Here is a 21265-nt window from a genome sequence, read left to right on the forward strand (position 1 = left end):
TGGTTTTTTATTCTGATTTCTTAAAGTTAATTCGGTATTAACCCAACCGAACGCCTACTGTAGGATTCTCACTCTGTTACTGATGATACCAATACACATTAGTTTGAGCTATTCTGGTTTTTTATTCTGATTTCTTAAAGTTAATTCGGTATTAACCTAACCGTACGCCTACTATATGATTCTCACTCTGCTACTGATGATACCGATACACAGTAGTTGCAGCTATTCTGGTTTTTTATTCTGATTTCTTAAAGTTAATTCGGTATTAACCTAACCGAACGCCTACTGTAGGATTCTCACTCTGCTACTGATGATACCGAAACACAGTAGTTGGAGCTATTCTGGTTTCTTGTTCTGATTTCTTAAAGTTCATTCGGTATTAACCTAACCGAACGCCTACTGTAGGATTCTCACTCTGCTACTGATGATACCGATACACAGTAGTTGGAGCTATTCTGGTTTTTTATTCTGATTTCTTAAAGTTAATTCGGTATTAACCTAACCGAACGCCTACTGTAGGATTCTCACTCTGCTACTGATGATACCGATACACAGTAGTTTGAGCTATTCTGGTTTTTTATTCTGATTTCTTAAAGTTAATTCGGTATTAACCTAACCGAACGCCTACTGTAGGATTCTCACTCTGCTACTGATGATACCGATACACAGTAGTTGGAGCTATTCTGGTTTTTTATTCTGATTTCTTAAAGTTAATTCGGTATTAACCTAACCGAACGCCTACTATAGGATTCTCACTCTGCTACTGATGATACCGATACACAGTAGTTTGAGCTATTGTGGTTTTTTATTCTGATTTCTTAAAGTTAATTCGGTATTAACCTAACCGAACGCCTACTATATGATTCTCACTCTGCTACTGATGATACCGATACACAGTAGTTGGAGCTATTCTGGTTTTTTATTCTGATTTCTTAAAGTTAATTCGGTATTAACCTAACCGAACGCCTACTGTAGGATTCTCACTCTGTTACTGATGATACCAATACACATTAGTTTGAGCTATTCTGGTTTTTTATTCTGATTTCTTAAAGTTAATTCGGTATTAACCTAACCGTACGCCTACTATATGATTCTCACTCTGCTACTGATGATACCGATACACAGTAGTTGCAGCTATTCTGGTTTTTTATTCTGATTTCTTAAAGTTAATTCGGTATTAACCTAACCGAACGCCTACTGTAGGATTCTCACTCTGCTACTGATGATACCGATACACAGTAGTTGGAGCTATTCTGGTTTCTTATTCTGATTTCTTAAAGTTAATTCGGTATTAACCTAACCGAACGCCTACTGTAGGATTCTCACTCTGCTACTGATGATACCGATACACAGTAGTTGGAGCTATTCTGGTTTTTTATTCTGATTTCTTAAAGTTAATTCGGTATTAACCTAACCGAACGCCTACTGTAGGATTCTCACTCTGCTACTGATGATACCGATACACATTAGTTTGAGCTATTCTGGTTTTTTATTCTGATTTCTTAAAGTTAATTCGGTATTAACCTAACCGAACGCCTACTGTAGGATTCTCACTCTGCTACTGATGATACCGATACACAGTAGTTGGAGCTATTCTGGTTTTTTATTCTGATTTCTTAAAGTTAATTCGGTATTAACCTAACCGAACGCCTACTGTAGGATTCTCACTCTGCTACTGATGATACCGATACACAGTAGTTTGAGCTATTCTGGTTTTTTATTCTGATTTCTTAAAGTTAATTCGGTATTAACCTAACCGAACGCCTACTATAGGATTCTCACTCTGCTACTGATGATACCGATACACAGTAGTTGGAGCTATTCTGGTTTTTTATTCTGATTTCTTAAAGTTAATTCGGTATTAACCTAACCGAACGCCTACTGTAGGATTCTCACTCTGCTACTGATGATACCGATACACAGTAGTTGGAGCTATTCTGGTTTCTTATTCTGATTTCTTAAAGTTAATTCGGTATTAACCTAACCGAACGCCTACTGTAGGATTCTCACTCTGCTACTGATGATACCGATACACAGTAGTTGGAGCTATTCTGGTTTTTTATTCTGATTTCTTAAAGTTAATTCGGTATTAACCTAACCGAACGCCTACTATAGGATTCTCACTCTGCTACTGATGATACCGATACACAGTAGTTTGAGCTATTCTGGTTTTTTATTCTGATTTCTTAAAGTTAATTCGGTATTAACCTAACCGAACGCCTACTATATGATTCTCACTCTGCTACTGATGATACCGATACACAGTAGTTGGAGCTATTCTGGTTTTTTATTCTGATTTCTTAAAGTTAATTCGGTATTAACCTAACCGAACGCCTACTGTAGGATTCTCACTCTGTTACTGATGATACCGATACACATTAGTTTGAGCTATTCTGGTTTTTTATTCTGATTTCTTAAAGTTAATTCGGTATTAACCTAACCGAACGCCTACTATATGATTCTCACTCTGCTACTGATGATACCGATACACAGTAGTTGGAGCTATTCTGGTTTTTTATTCTGATTTCTTAAAGTTAATTCGGTATTAACCTAACCGAACGCCTACTGTAGGATTCTCACTCTGCTACTGATGATACCGAAACACAGTAGTTGGAGCTATTCTGGTTTCTTATTCTGATTTCTTAAAGTTAATTCGGTATTAACCTAACCGAACGCCTACTGTAGGATTCTCACTCTGCTACTGATGATACCGATACACAGTAGTTGGAGCTATTCTGGTTTTTTATTCTGATTTCTTAAAGTTAATTCGGTATTAACCTAACCGAACGCCTACTGTAGGATTCTCACTCTGCTACTGATGATACCGATACACATTAGTTTGAGCTATTCTGGTTTTTTATTCTGATTTCTTAAAGTTAATTCGGTATTAACCTAACCGAACGCCTACTGTAGGATTCTCACTCTGCTACTGATGATACCGATACACAGTAGTTGGAGCTATTCTGGTTTTTTATTCTGATTTCTTAAAGTTAATTCGGTATTAACCTAACCGAACGCCTACTGTAGGATTCTCACTCTGCTACTGATGATACCGATACACAGTAGTTGGAGCTATTCTGGTTTTTTATTCTGATTTCTTAAAGTTAATTCGGTATTAACCTATCCGAACGCCTACTATAGGATTCTCACTCTGCTACTGATGATACCGATACACAGTAGTTTGAGCTATTCTGGTTTTTTATTCTGATTTCTTAAAGTTAATTCGGTATTAACCTAACCGAACGCCTACTATATGATTCTCACTCTGCTACTGATGATACCGATACACAGTAGTTGGAGCTATTCTGGTTTTTTATTCTGATTTCTTAAAGTTAATTCGGTATTAACCTAACCGAACGCCTACTGTAGGATTCTCACTCTGTTACTGATGATACCGATACACATTAGTTTGAGCTATTCTGGTTTTTTATTCTGATTTCTTAAAGTTAATTCGGTATTAACCTAACCGAACGCCTACTATAGGATTCTCACTCTGCTACTGATGATACCGATACACAGTAGTTGGAGCTATTCTGGTTTTTTATTCTGATTTCTTAAAGTTAATTCGGTATTAACCTAACCGAACGCCTACTATAGGATTCTCACTCTGCTACTGATGATACCGATACACAGTAGTTGGAGCTATTCTGGTTTTTTATTCTGATTTCTTAAAGTTAATTCGGTATTAACCCAACCGAACGCCTACTGTAGGATTCTCACTCTGTTACTGATGATACCGATACACATTAGTTTGAGCTATTCTGGTTTTTTATTCTGATTTCTTAAAGTTAATTCGGTATTAACCTAACCGTACGCCTACTATATGATTCTCACTCTGCTACTGATGATACTGATACACAGTAGATGGAGCTATTCTGGTTTTTTATTCTGATTTCTTAAAGTTAATTCGGTATTAACCTACGCCTACTGTAGGATTCTCACTCTGCTACTGATGATACCGAAACACAGTAGTTGGAGCTATTCTGGTTTCTTGTTCTGATTTCTTAAAGTTAATTCGGTATTAACCTAACCGAACGCCTACTGTAGGATTCTCACTCTGCTACGATACCGATACACAGTAGTTGGAGCTATTCTACTGATTTCCTGCTAGATATACACGCTGAGTATTACTGATGATTTCGTTTGAGCTATTCTGGTTTCTTATTCTGATTTCTTAAAGTTAATTCGGTATTAACCTAACCGAACGCCTACTGTAGGATTCTCACTCTGCTACTGATGATACCGATACACAGTAGTTGGAGCTATTCTGGTTTCTTATTCTGATTTCTTAAAGTTAATTCGGTATTAACCTAACCGAACGCCTACTGTAGGATTCTCACTCTGCTACTGATGATACCGATACACAGTAGTTTGAGCTATTCTGGTTTTTTATTCTGATTTCTTAAAGTTAATTCGGTATTAACCTAACCGAACGCCTACTGTAGGATTCTCACTCTGCTACTGATGATACCGATACACATTAGTTTGAGCTATTCTGGTTTCTTATTCTGATTTCTTAAAGTTAATTCGGTATTAACCTAACCGAACGCCTACTGTAGGATTCTCACTCTGCTACTGATGATACCGATACACATTAGTTTGAGCTATTCTGGTTTCTTATTCTGATTTCTTAAAGTTAATTCGGTATTAACCTAACCGAACGCCTACTGTAGGATTCTCACTCTGCTACTGATGATACCGATACACAGTAGTTGGAGCTATTCTGGTTTTTTATTCTGATTTCTTAAAGTTAATTCGGTATTAACCTAACCGAACGCCTACTATAGGATTCTCACTCTGCTACTGATGATACCGATACACAGTAGTTTGAGCTATTGTGGTTTTTTATTCTGATTTCTTAAAGTTAATTCGGTATTAACCTAACCGAACGCCTACTATATGATTCTCACTCTGCCACTGATGATACCGATACACAGTAGTTGGAGCTATTCTGGTTTTTTTATTCTGATTTCTTAAAGTTTAATTCGGTAATAACCCAACCGAACGCCTACTGTAGGATTCTCACTCTGTTAACTGATGATACCCAATACACATTAGTTTGAGCTATTGTGGTTTTTTTATTCTGATTTCTTAAAGTTAATTCGGTATTAAACCTAACCGTACGCCTACTATATGATTCTCACTCTGCTACTGATGATACCGATACACAGTAGATGGAGCTATTCTGGTTTTTTATTCTGATTTCTTAAAGTTAATTCGGTATTAACTTTAAGAACTTACCGATACACAGTAGTTGAAGCTATTATGGTTTTTTTAGTCTGATTTCTTAAAGTTAATTCGGTATTAACCTATCCGAACGCCTACTGTAGGATTCTCACTCTGCTACTGATGATACCGATACACAGTAGTTTGAGCTATTCTGGTTTCTTATTCTGATATCTTAAAGTTAATTCGGTATTAACCTAACCGAACGCCTACTGTAGGATTCTCACTCTGCTACTGATGATACCGATACACATTAGTTTGAGCTATTCTAGTTTTCTTATTCTGATTTCTTAAAGTTAATTCGGTATTAACCTAACCGAACGCCTACTGTAGGATTCTCACTCTGCTACTGATTGGATAACCGATACACAGTAGTTTGAGCTATTGTGGTTTTTTATTCTGATTTCTAAAAGTTAATTCGGTACTAACCTAACCGAACGCCTACTATCTGATGCTCACTCTGCTACTGATGATACCGATACACAGTAGTTGGAGCTTATTCTGGTTTTTTATTCTAATTTCTTAAAGTTAATTCGGTATTAATCTATCCGAACGCCTACTATAGGATTCTCACTCTGCTACTGATGATACCGATACACAGTAGTTTGAGCTATTGTGGTTTTTTATTCTGATTTCTTAAAGTTAATTCGGTATTAACCTAAACGAACGCCTACTATATGATTCTCACTCTGCTACTGATGATACCGATACACAGTAGTTGGAGCTATTCTGGTTTTTTATTCTGATTTCTTAAAGTTAATTCGGTATTAACCCAACCGAACGCCTACTGTAGGATTCTCACTCTGTTACTGATGATACCAATACACATTTAGTTTGAGCTATTCTGGTTTTTTATTCTGATTTCTTAAAGTTAATTCGGTATTAACCTAACCGTACGCCTACTATATGATTCTCACTCTGCTACTGATGATACCGATACACAGTAGTTGCAGCTATTCTGGTTTTTTATTTTGATTTCTTAAAGTTAATTCGGTATTATTAACCTATCCGAACGCCTACTATAGCATTCTCATTCTGCTTACTGATGATACCGATACACAGTAGTTGGAGCTATTCTGGTTTTTTATTCTGATTTCTTAAAATTAATTCGGTATTAACCTATCCGAACGCCTACTATAGCATTCTCACTCGTCTACTGATGATACCGATACACAGTAGTTGGAGCTATTCTGGTTTCTTATTCTGATTTCTTAAAGTTAATTCGGTATTAACCTAACCGAACGCCTACTGTAGGATTCTCACTCTGTTACTGATGATACCGATACACATTAGGTTGAGCTATTTCTGGTTTCTTATTCTGATATCTTAAAGTTAATTCGGTATTTAAACCTAACCGAACGCCTACTGTAGGATTCTCACTCTGCTACTGATGATACCGATACACATTAGTTTGAGCTATTCTAGTTTCTTATTCTGATTTTCTTAAAGTTAATACGGTTATTAACCTAACCGAACGCCTACTGTAGGATTCTCACTCTGTTACTGATGATACCAATACACATTAGTTTGAGCTATTCTGGTTTTTTATTCTGATTTCTTAAAGTTTCATTAGGTATATTAACCTAACCGAATGCCTACTGTAGGATTCTCCACTCTGCTACTGATGATCCTGATACACATTAGTTTGAGCTATTCTGGTTTTTTATTCTGATTTCTTAAAGTTAATTCGGTATTAACCTAACCGAACGCCTACTATATGATTCTCACTCTGCTACTGATGATACCGATACACAGTAGTTGGAGCTATTCTGGTTTTTTATTCTGATTTCTTAAAGTTAATTCGGTATTAACCTAACCGAACGCCTACTGTAGGATTCTCACTCTGCTACTGATGATACCGATACACAGTAGTTGGAGCTATTCTGGTTTTTTATTCTGATTTCTTAAAGTTAATTCGGTATTAACCTAACCGAACGCCTACTATATGATTCTCACTCTGCTACTGATGATACCGATACACAGTAGTTGGAGCTATTCTGGTTTTTTATTCTGATTTCTTAAAGTTAATTCGGTATTAACCTAACCGAACGCCTACTGTAGGATTCTCACTCTGCTACTGATGATACCGATACACAGTAGTTGGAGCTATTCTGGTTTCTTATTCTGATTTCTTAAAGTTAATTCGGTATTAACCTAACCGAACGCCTACTGTAGGATTCTCACTCTGCTACTGATGATACCGATACACAGTAGTTGGAGCTATTCTGGTTTCTTATTCTGATTTCTTAAAGTTAATTCGGTATTAACCTAACCGAACGCCTACTGTAGGATTCTCACTCTGCTACTGATGATACCGATACACAGTAGTTTGAGCTATTCTGGTTTCTTATTCTGATTTCTTAAAGTTAATTCGGTATTAACCTAACCGAACGCCTACTGTACGGATTCTCACTCCTGCTACTGATGATACCGATTACACAGTAGTTGGAGCTAATACCTGGTATTTTTATTCTGATCTTCTTAAGTTAATATTCGGTATGTTAAAAAACCTATCTTGAACGCCTACTATTAGGATTCCTCCACCTCTGCTACAGATAATACCGATACACAGTAGTTTGAGCTATTGTGGTTTTTATTCCTGATTTCTTTAAAGAAAATTCGGTATTGAACGCTAACCGAACGCCTAACTATATGAATCCTCACTCTGCCACTGATGATACTGCGATACACACAGTAGTTGAGCTATTCTGGTTTTTTTATTCTGATATTCTTAAAGTTAATTCGTAATAACCCAACCCGAACGAGCCTACTGATAGGATTCTCACTACTGTTACTGATGATACCAAGACCCATTAGTTTTGAGCTATTGTGGTTTTTTATTCCTGATTTCTTAAAGTAGATTCGGTATATAACCTAACCGTACGCCTCTATATGATTCTCACTCTGAGCGACTGATATACCGATACACAGTAGATGGAGCTATTCTGGTTGTTATTCTGATTTCTTAAAGGTTAATTAGTTATTAACTTTAAGAACTTACCGATAGTCACAACACAGTAGTTGAAGCTATTATGGATTTTTTATAGGTCTGATTTCTTAAATTAATTCGGTATTAACCTATACCGAACGCCTACTGTAGGATTCTCACTCGTGCTACTGATGAATACCAGATACACAGTAATTTGAGCTATTCCTGGTTTCTCTTATATCAGATTATCTTAAGTTAATATCGGTATTGAACGGCTAACCGAACGCCTACTGTTAGGATTCTCCACTCTGCTACTGAAAATACCGATACACATTATTTTGAGCTATTCTAGTTTTCTTATTCTGATTTCTTAAGTATAAATTCCGGTATTTAACCTAACCTGAGAAAATAGACGCCTACTGTAGAGATTCTCACTCTGCTACTGGATGATACCGATACACAATAGGTTCGAGCTAATTCTGGTTTCTATTCTTGATTTCCTATAAAGTTAATTCGGTATTAACCTAACCGAACGCCTACTGTAGTATTCTCACTCTGCTACTGATGATACCGATACACAGTAGGTTTGGAGCTAATCGGGTTTTTTTATTCTGTAATTCTTAAAGTTAAATCGGTATTAACCTAACCGAACGCCCTACTGTAGGATTCTCAACCCCTGTTACTGATGATACCATACACAGTGGTTGGAGCTATTCTGGTTTCTTATTCTGATTTCTTAAAGTAAATTCGGTATTAACCTAACCGAACGCCTACTGAAGGGATTCTCTACTCTTGTTACTGATGATACCGATACACATTAGGTTGAGCCTAGTTCTGGTTTCTTATTGGCCTTGATATCTTAAAGATAATTCGGTATTAACCTAACCGAACGCCTACTGTAGGATCTCACTCTGCTACTGAATGATACCGAGACACATTAGTTTGAGCTATTCTAGTTTCTTATTCTGATTTCTTCAAGTTAATACCGGTAATTAACCTAACCGAACGCCTACTGTAAAGGATTCTAGACTCTGCTCTAATCTTTACCGAGAAACACAGTAGTTGTGAGCATTCTGGTTTCCTTGTTCTATTTCTTACAGTTCATAGGTATTAACCTAACCGAATGGCTACTGTAGGATTCTCACTCTGGCTTACTGATGATCCTTGATAACACATTATGTTTGAGCTATTCTGGTTTTTTATTCTGATCTTCTTAAAGTTAATTCGAGTATAACCTAACCGAACGCCTACTATATGATTCCACTCTGCTACTGATGATACCGATACACAGTAGTTGGAGAGCTATACTGGTTTTTTATTCTGATTTCTTAAAGTTAATTCCGGTATTAACCCAACCGAACGCCTACTGTAGGATACTCACTCGTTACTGATGATACCAATACACATAAGATTGAGACTATTTCTGGTTTTTTTATGTCTGATTTCTTAAGTTAGATTCGGTATTAACCTACAACTGGTACGCTACTAAATGATTCTCACTCTGCTACTGATGATACCGAGATACACAGTAAGATGACTATTCAGGTTTCTTTATTCTGATTTCTTAAAGTTAATTCGGTATTAAAACCTAACCCGAGATCGCCCTACAGTAGGATTCTCACTCTGCTACTGATGATACCCGATGACACAGTAGTTGAGAGCTATTCTCGGGTTTTCATATTCTGATTTCTTATAGATAATTCGGTATTAACCTTAACCGAACGCCCTACTGTAGATTCTCACTCAGCTACTCCATGATGATACCGATACACATTAGTTTTGAGGCTATTCTGGTTTCTTATTCTGATATCTTAAAGTTAATTCGTATTACCTAACCGAACGCCTACTGTAGGATTCTCGACTCCTGCTACTGATGATACCCGATAACACATTAGTTTGAGTGTCTATTCCTTGTTTCTTTATTCGATTTCTAAAAGTTAATTTTCGGTATTACCTACAACCCGATACTCCTACTGAAGGATATCACTCTGCTACTGATGATACCGATACACATTAAGTATCGAGCTATTCTAGGTTTCTTATTCTGATATTTTCTTAAAGTTAATTCGGTATTAACCTAACCGAACGCCTACTGTAGGAACTCACTCTGCTACTGATGATACCAGATACACAGTAGTTGGAGCTATTCTTGTTTATTTATTCTGATTTCTTAAAGTTAATTCGGTATTAACCTAAACCGAACGCCTACTGTAGGATTCTCACCTCTGTACTAGATGATACCTATTACACAGTGGTTTGGAGCAATTCTGTTTTTTATTCTGAATATCCTTAAAGTTAAATTTCGTAAATTAACCTATCCGAACGCCTACTATAGCATTCTCCACTCTGCTGAACTGGATGATACCGATACACAGTAGTTGGAGCTATTCCTGGTTTTTATTCTGATTTCTTAAAGTTAATTCGGTATTAACCTAACCGAACTCCTACTGTTAGGATTCTCACTCAGCTACTGATGATACCGATACACAGTATTGGAGCTATTCTTGTTTCTTATTCTAATTCTTAAAGGTAATTCGGTATTAACCTAAACCGAACGCCCTACTGAGTAGGATTCTCACTCTGTTACTAGATGATAACCGATACATCATTAGTTTGAGCTAATCTGGTTTCTTATTCCTGATATCGTTAAAGTTAATTCGGTATTAACCTAACCGAACGCCTACTGTAGGATTCTCATCTATCTGCTACTAGATGATAACGTGACGCGATACATCATTAGTTATGGATCTATATTCATAGTTGCTTATTCTGATTTCTTAAAGTTAATTCGAGTATTAAACCTAACCGAACGCCTACTGTAGGATTCTCCCTCGGCTACTGATTGATACCGAAAACACGTACGTTGGAGTTATTCTGGTTTCTTTGTTCTGATTTCTTAAAGTTCATTAGGTATTAACCTAACCAACGCCTACTGTAGGATTCCTCACTCTGGCTACTGATGATCCTGATACACATTGAGTTTTGAGCTATTCTGTTTTTTATTCTGATTTCTTAAAGTTTAATTCGGTATTAACCTAAACCGAACGGCCTTACTATAGTGATTCTCACTTCTGCTACTGATGATACCGATACACAGTAGTTGGAGCTATTCTGGTTTTTTATTCCTGATTATTAAAGTTAATTCGTTATTAACCCAACCGAACGCCTACTGTAGATTCTCACTCTGTTACAGAAGATACAATACACATAGTTTGAGCTATTCGGTTTTTTAATCTGATTTTCTTACAGTTAATTCGGTTATTAACCCTAACCGTACGCCTACTATATGATTCTTCACTCTGCCACTGAAGATCACCGATACACAGTAGATGGGAGCTATTCGTGTTTTTATTCTGATTTCTTAAAGTTAATTCGGTATTAACCTAACCGAACGCCTACTGTAGGATTCTCACTCAGCTACTGATGATACCGATACCAGTAGTTGCCGCTATTCTGGTTTCTTATTCTGATTTCTTAAAGTTAATTTCGGTATTATCCTAACCGAACGCCAGCCTGATAGGATTCTCACTCTGCATACTGATGATAACCGATCACAGACAGTAGTTGAAGCTATTATGGTTTTTTAGTCTGATTTCTTAAAGTTAATTCCGGAGTATTCAACCTATCCGAACGCCTACTACTAGGATTCTCACTTCTCTACTGCTGATACCTGATACACAGTAGTTGGATCTATTCTGGTTTTTTATTCAGATTTCTTAAGTTAATGTCGGTATTACCTAACCGAACGCTTAGCTCTCTACTGAAGGATTCTCACTCTGTACTGATGATACCCTATACACAGTGGTAGATTAATACTGGTTTTTATTCAGAATTTCTTAAAGTTAATTCGGTATTAACCATCCGAACGCCAACTAAACAGTCTCACTCTGCTACTGAATGATACCGAACACAGTAGTTGGAGCTATTCTGGATTTTTTTATTCTGATTTCTTAAAGTTAATTCGTAAAATAACCTAAACCGAACGCCTACTGTAGGATTCCTCACTCTGCTACTGATAGATACGATACACATTAGATTTAGCTAATCTGTTCTTTTTCTGATATTCTTAAAGATAATTTCGGGTATTAACCTAACCGAACGCCTACTGTAGGATTCTCACTCAGCTACTGATGAAACCGATACCTTTAGTTTGAGCTATCTGTTTCTTATTCTGATATCTTAAAGTTAATTGGGACGGTATTAACCTAACCCGAAACGCCTACTGTAGGATTCTCACTCTGCTACTGATTATAACCGATAACGCATTAGTTTGAGCTATTCTGGTTTCTTATTCTGATTACTAAAGTTAACTTCGTTATTAAAAACCTACACCGAAAACGCCTACTGTAGGATTCTCACTCTGCTACGATGATACCGATACACATTAGTTTGATCTATTCTTTGGTTTCTTTATTCTGATATCTTAAAGTTAATTCGGTTTATTCAACCTAACCGAACGCCTACAGTAGGATTCTCACTCTGCTTACCTGATGATAACCGATACACATTATTTTGAGCTATCTAGTTTCTTATTCTGATTTCTTAAAGTTATATTCGGTATTGAACCTAAACTAACGCCTACTGTAGATTCCCACTCTGCTACTGATGATACCGATACACATTAGTTTGAGCTATTCTGGTTTTCTTATTTCGATTTTCTTAAAGTTTAATTCGGTATTAACAACCTAACCGAACGCCTACTGTAAGGATTCTCACTCTAGCTACTGATGATACCGATACACAGTAGATTTAAACTATTCTGGTTTCTTATATTCTGAATTTCTTAAAGTTATTTCGGTATTAACCTATCCGAAACGCCTACTATAGGATTCTCACTCTGCTACTGATGATACCGATACACAGTAGTTGGAGCTATTCTGGTTTTTTATTCTGATTTCTTAAAGTTAATTCGGTATTAACCTAACCGAACGCCTACTGTAGGATTCTCACTCTGCTACTGATGATACCGATACACAGTAGTTGGAGCTATTCTGGTTTTCTTATTCTGATTTCTTAAAGTTAATTCGGTATTAACCTAACCGAACGCCTACTGTAGGATTCTCACTCTGCTACTGATGATACCGATACACAGTAGTTGGAGCTATTCTGGTTTTTTATTCTGATTTCTTAAAGTTAATTCGGTATTAACCTAACCGAACGCCTACTGTAGGATTCTCACTCTGCTACTGATGATACCGATACACAGTAGTTGGAGCTATTCTGGTTTCTTATTCTGATTTCTTAAAGTTAATTCGGTATTAACCTAACCGAACGCCTACTGTAGGATTCTCACTCTGCTACTGATGATACCGATACACAGTAGTTGGAGCTATTCTGGTTTCTTATTCTGATTTCTTAAAGTTAATTCGGTATTAACCTAACCGAACGCCTACTGTAGGATTCTCACTCTGCTACTGATGATACCGATACACAGTAGTTTGGAGCTATTCTGGTTTTTTATTCTGATTTCTTAAAGTTAATTCGGTATTAACCTATCCGAACGCCTACTATAGGATTCTCACTCTGCTACTGATGATACCGATACACAGTAGTTGGAGCTATTCTGGTTTTTTATTCTGATTTCTTAAAGTTAATTCGGTATTAACCTAACCGAACGCCTACTGTAGGATTCTCACTCTGTTACTGATGATACCGATACACAGTAGTTGATTATTCTGGTTTTTTATTCTGATTTCTTAAAGTTAATTCGGTATTAACCTAACCGAACGCCTACTATAGGATTCTCACTCTGCTACTGATGATACCGATACACGACCTGACGCGATGATGGATTCTCACCTGATGATACACAGTAGTTGGAGATTCTGGATTCTGTGTTTCAAATAGCAAAGCCTTAACCTAACCGAACGCCTACTGTAGGCTCACTCTCTACTGCTACTGATGATACCGATACACATTAGTTTGAGCTATTCTGGTTTCTTATTCTGATTTCTTAAAGTTAATTCGGTATTAACCTAACCGAACGCCTACTGTAGGATTCTCACTCTGCTACTGATGATACCGATACACATTAGTTTGAGCTATTCTGGTTTCTTATTCTGATTTCTTAAAGTTAATTCGGTATTAACCTAACCGAACGCCTACTGTAGGATTCTCACTCTGCTACTGATGATACCGATACACATTAGTTTGAGCTATTCTGGTTTCTTATTCTGATTTCTTAAAGTTAATTCGGTATTAACCTAACCGAACGCCTACTGTAGGATTCTCACTCTGCTACTGATGATACCGATACACATTAGTTTGAGCTATTCTGGTTTCTTATTCTGATTTCTTAAAGTTAATTCGGTATTAACCTAACCGAACGCCTACTGTAGGATTCTCACTCTGCTACTGATGATACCGATACACATTAGTTTGAGCTATTCTGGTTTCTTATTCTGATTTCTTAAAGTTAATTCGGTATTAACCTAACCGAACGCCTACTGTAGGATTCTCACTCTGCTACTGATGATACCGATACACATTAGTTTGAGCTATTCTGGTTTCTTATTCTGATTTCTTAAAGTTAATTCGGTATTAACCTAACCGAACGCCTACTGAAGGATTCTCACTCTGCTACTGATGATACCGATACACATTAGTTTGAGCTATTCTGGTTTCTTATTCTGATTTCTTAAAGTTAATTCGGTATTAACCTAACCGAACGCCTACTGTAGGATTCTCACTCTGCTACTGATGATACCGATACACAGTAGTTGGAGCTATTCTGGTTTTTTATTCTGATTTCTTAAAGTTAATTCGGTATTAACCTAACCGAACGCCTACTATAGGATTCTCACTCTGCTACTGATGATACCGATACACAGTAGTTTGAGCTATTCTGGTTTCTTATTCTGATTTCTTAAAGTTAATTCGGTATTAACCTAACCGAACGCCTACTGTAGGATTCTCACTCTGCTACTGATGATACCGATACACAGTAGTTGGAGCTATTCTGGTTTTTTATTCTGATTTCTTAAAGTTAATTCGGTATTAACCTAACCGAACGCCTACTGTAGGATTCTCACTCTGCTACTGATGATACCGATACACAGTAGTTGGAGCTATTCTGGTTTTTATTCTGATTTCTTAAAGTTAATTCGGTATTAACCTAACCGAACGCCTACTGTAGGATTCTCACTCTGCTACTGATGATACCGATACACAGTAGTTTGAGCTATTTTGGTTTTTGTACTGATTTCTTGAAGTTAATTCGTTGAGAATTTCGTTACGCTATAGTGTAACGAAATTCTCAACCCGATATATCGGGTCCTTTCATATTCTCTGTTGTCTGAATTTATTTCTATAAAGACAAAACAGAACTCGATGACAGTACATATCTCTCGGCGAGATTTGGCTGAGCGTTAGTAAACCTCATATGACATCTCGAGAATGAGCTGAGATGTGGAGGTAAAATTTTGCATCTAACTACATTACTAAATAGGCAACGACAAGTTTGATGGTGGGCATATATCTCTATGATATTTGGCTGAGCGTTTGCCAACGATATTTAGAGATAGACTTCAAATGTAGACTTTAAATCCTTAAACGTAGAAACTTCACTTAAAAATAGAAAAGAATAATTTAGATGATGGTGCATGTCCATCCCTAGAGCTTTAGAACTATCAAAGCCTATCAGTCAGTAGAGTGGCCAAACCTTTCTTCTGTTTGTCTGGGAGCTGTAACGTCTATGTACAGTCCGCATTACATTCTTATGATAAAGTGAGTAATTGACTTGTAATTTTGCATGCAACTTCAGCGAAGCCTGCTACACGAAATTTGATCTGGCGTACTCTTACTTAGTTCTCAAAAGAACTTAATGTCTTCAAATTGTCTTTAAATATAAGAAACTGTATCAGTTCATAATTGATTTACTGAACTAACCAGCCGTAAAACTACCACAAACACTCACTCTAATAAAGTATTCTAATTTGTACTATTTCATAAAAAAGGATTCTCCTGTTTGTTACCTCTTTTGATGCTTTACATCAGCCCTAACTTAATATTTAAAATATGGAATATAATTCAAAAATCGAACAACTCAGAAATAGTATATTGTAAGTGCAATTTGAAATTATAAACATCAAGATTTGAAGCAATTATAAACACACAGTAAGGACTAAAAGGACTGAGCTTTTTCCCCAGTGAACTGATTTAAAAGAAGGGGTGACTGCTAAACTGGTGTACGTGACTTGGCTGTACTGGCCGTGATTTCATTACCAACATCTTATTAACTGAGGAGTGGTAAAATGTTTTCTTTCCCCTTTCCATACGTGTTATTGGCTCTTTTGTTTTTAACTGATCATTTTGTAGTTAATGTGTGACTTTATTTTAAATAATTATTATATACCAGCTGTTAGACGCGGCTTCGCACCCAAATTTCAAAATCGAAGTCCTTAGTCTACTTAGTAAAAGAAATAATATATTATATTGTGGTGACCAATGAAGTTTTTCTAACGCATGTAGACTTAGGCTATATCAGGTATATCGTATTTCAGTGTCCATGGTTAAGAGGATCAGAGATTAAACGACTGACTTATACAAGGTTTTGCACGTGTATGAGCATTTTTGGTTCGAATAAATGATTTTTTTCGACGCCACAGCTGAGTTTAACTTGTTACCCTGATCAAGAAAATACAAAATCAGATTCTAGGGAACCTACTTCGATTATAAAAGCGTTTAATTCCATTCCTTGCCCATATACTTCTGGTCTAACATATTCCAAGCGCAATAGCTCAGTTTGTCTTGTAATCCCGATGAAGAAACTATACGTAGAACTGTTAATTCTACTTCGGCCAAAAGGTGTCCACTTACGGCCGTTTAACTCCCTTTACGATGCCCAGTTGAATTTGTTTTATTGTCACGATTAAAAATATACGCATGTAGCTTTCGAAAACTTACTTTGGTCAAAAAGTGTTTACTTCCGGCTCTTATAATGTACTTTTGGTATAATACATTTCCAGTGCCTTATTAGAATTTGTCTTGTACTGGCGAATAAAATAAACATTACGTACGTGGGGCTGAGAAACCTATTACTGTAAAAAAGCTGTAAAACTTTCGTCATAAGGGGGAAATCCTTGTTACGTTCATGCAGCATTTAAAAAATACCATTTATAAGATTTTCGTTATAGATGGCTGTTTTCGGACTTAAGCCTGGGAAAGAATGCCTTGTTGAGGAATTAATGTTCATTTCTCTGTTTTTCGAACACTGCAGAAATACCATATGGCAACGCCTAGAAAGCCAATCAGGTTCGAGTAAGTTATGTAAAAAATCAAAAGCTGTGTTCATGAAGGTGGGTTTTATAACAGTGTTAAAATAGTATTGCCAATGCGTTAGCTGTTTTTAATTTTGTCACTGGTGCGATCTGGAGTAAAAGTTAGTAGTTAACTTTGTCTTTGCTGCCTCTATTACACTACTGATCAAGCACTGTTCTAAATTTTAAATTTAAACAAATGTTCCAGTCTGATTTATAAACTTCAGATGGATGTGTTAATAGCTGTTTGGTTCCAGTTTAATTTGGATTATGAAACATAGTTGATAGTAGGTACTATTTTTTCAGAATTCTCAAATATTCTGGGCAAATTTTCCGATCTTTCCTTTTGTATAAACTTCCTTGGATTTCAACGAATATTTTACAAATGGAATTGGTCGAGCCGTTCTTGAGATTAGCGCTTAGCAACCCATTTAGCAATTTAATTTTATTTATAAGAGATCTAATCACATAAAGATAGATTTCAAATGTCTATAAAAGTTTGGGAGGTGTATGTTTGCCCAAATTATTTTAAAATTCAACTTTGGTCCTTATCTAATACAAAATAAAACTCAAATTCAAAATTGTGTTTTATTGGTTGTGACAATATGAATAGGCTAATAACTATAAATGGAAAAGCCAAAATAAAATAAAAGTATCTGATGGTATTAAATCACAAAGAAAATTAAAAACGGTTGGGCCTTGTGTTTTAACTTCGACATGTTGTAATAAAACCAAACAGGAATGTCAACAAATTGAAACAAAATATTGTATTTAAATAAATAATCAATATTCATTCCATTGCTTCAAACGTATTGCAGTGTTATTACTGAAACATTTATTGCAGTTTTATGACTGAACATTCTACGTTCAAGAAATATAAAACTATATATTTTTAAATCCACCTTACATATATCTCACTATGAATTTGCTAATTCTTGCATTTGGTGAAAGAGAATATAAATAAATGTACTATTGTGAGGTCAATATAATACTTTTTTTAACCAGTAAATATTATAGCTATGATTATACAGTACACATTATTTGTATAGCTCTCTGCAAGTTATACGCGATATTTAATTAACGAGTTTAACTCATTTTTATTTTGAATATAACATGAACGTTGGATAATTAGATAATTTATAAAATTATTCCTAATGTAATTAAACGGATTAAGGTACACGTTTTGAGATAATTAACATATTAACATAATGCACTGTAAGCCTTAGTAGTTAGTAGCCTATAATTAAGCAAGCTGTTGCAATAGGTTTAATATTAACAATCATTTTTGCTTTTAATATGCAGTAGCCTGTCTTACTGTTTTAAGGTTGATTAAAAAATAATAATCAACGAATCTTTATATGTAGGCCAAGATAAGGATGAAGAAGTTAAAGGTGAACGTAACTTAATATTCAAATTATTATTTTAATTCATATTTTAATCAATAAATGGTTACTTACAAACTCATTCCAAGATTACAATAAAGATAACTTTAGAATTCGTAGATTTGATGGTGTTTTTTTTTTAACTTGTGGTTTTAGAATGCTAATATTGTCAAGAGGAAAATATTGGTTCACCAGACTTATTTAGTGATTAATGTGTATATTGCATATGGGAAGTAAAAGGAACTGTTCACTTCTCAATCACCTTTATAATTTAAAAAAAAATTTAATTATTCTGTTATGAAACTCATGTCGTCTACTCGTCCTTTGGTATGGTCTGAATTACTTATTAAGTTTTTTTAATCTAGGTTTTTACAACGATGAAACTTACAAAAATACTTGATATAGTGAAACTTCAAGAACGTCTCATGCTTAAGGCACTATGGGATTTGTTATTATTTTCAGCGCAGTTATAAATACCTCGTGGCATTCTTTACTCTATGTGCCGTGACACCAAGTGTATTCTTTTTTCTTTTCTCTATGACTAAGTGCTTCCAAAAGTTGGACAATGGCAGAATAGAATGCTAGGAAGCAATTTTTCTGATGACTATTACATTTTGTTTTTTTATTTACTATTACACATTTGATTTTATTAGTTACATAACCCACAATAAGAACTGTCACCAAACACAGGAGTGCTTGAGAACATTCACCTCGTTACCCAAGTATGTTCGATCATACCTTAGAGAACACACAACCTACTGGACCTTCTGTAACGTTGATGGTACTACGGGAACGTGCTACTTCTCCTAACGGTCTCCAATTGCCTAATGGGTGAAATAATATGAAAAATTATTTGTAGATGTGGCATCAGTCATATATAAAACGATCTTCTATTTAACCTTAACCTGTATAATAAACCTAATACTATTTAATATATGTATAGTGTAATCTAATACGCATTATATAAATAGTAACCTAGTAAAAATAAAATATGTACAACAAGCCATGTAAAATCTGAAAATGGTATATAAATAGCAGTTTTTAAAGTAAATAAACCAGTATAAAAGAGCACCGAAAGGCTCGACACAGCGTAAACAAAGCGATAGCGTACAGACAGACAGACGGACAATGACTAAGTTTCAAGAAGGCCCTATCGGTACTTAATAAATAATCAAAACAAAACAAAGTATGTAAATACATAGAATTTACTAAAAGTATTATTATATGGATATTTATAATGCTCACATTAATGCCCTTTTGTTAGTTGATGAGATCCATGACACATGGATGAGTTTTGAAATTCACAGAGCCTCCATTCAATCATATTCGATTAATTTATTTAGATCTTGTGTAATATAAAGATCTGTAGTTTTTTGTATCAATTGTTCTTATTATTTCAAGCAAACTTAAGATGTTTAAAAAATATTTATAACAAATCTGGAAAATGCATCTAGATCATTTATTAGGGCCATATCTATATAACGATGTAAATTCGGGATGTGTCTTAGATGTACCAACAAATTGGGAGTGGCTTAGTTGTAAGCATTTCCCAAATAATCAAAAGAGATTCTACGAGCATAAGTAATACCTTTATTTGTTAAGCTTCAGTCCGTCAGAAAATTTACTTTTATCATTAAAAATGAATAACAGACATGAATTTATCATAATTAAATAATATGCATGCAGATATTATAATTAAAGGATTACATTGTTGTAATTTTGTCAGGTTGTTTGCTTTGTACAATGGCTAACCTAAGGTATTAAACTAGAAAATAATATTTATAATAGTATGAAATGAAGGCCATTACAGTTTTTTTTACAACCAATTGTGAGGTAAAGCATTATTATGTGGAGGGAAAAATATTGTTAATGTCTTGTCTCTTTTTCTTAATCGGATGAAAAATAACTGAGAAGACACATTTCAGGGGATTTCCATAGGAATCAAGTTTATTAAAACAGTGTGTATTTATCAGCCATTGTGTATTATATTTTACTATAAGACAACTTGCATTAATTTATTATGGGTAAAGGACCGTATCCTAATGCTTCTTGACCTTGTTCGTATTCATGAAGCTTTCGTCCAAAGCTCTTTTTGAAAAGCAAAAACCCTATTAAAGCTTATTTACGTAGAATGACGTAATTAAAACTGTCTAAAATATGCATTTTAAAATAACGAACACAAATTTACTAACGGGCGACGAAGTACAATTACTCTGCGTAAGTCAGACGGTGTCTGACCCAAATAAAAAACAATTATCATAATAAAAGTAGCTTGATTTTTGTATAGGCATTTTGAAAATTACAAAACTAGCTATTCTAGATCAATATTTCATACTTTGCTATTATTATAAAACTATGACTTCTTTAAAATATGTAATGTTCAAATGACTTGTTATAGCCTACTAGTAATGAGATGCAGTTACACATACTTATTAATTAGTAAGTTGATTGCTATCACAATATTTTATTAT

This window comes from Homalodisca vitripennis, chromosome 2, assembly GCF_021130785.1.
Source record: "Homalodisca vitripennis isolate AUS2020 chromosome 2, UT_GWSS_2.1, whole genome shotgun sequence".
Taxonomy (NCBI): Eukaryota; Metazoa; Arthropoda; class Insecta; order Hemiptera; family Cicadellidae; genus Homalodisca; species Homalodisca vitripennis.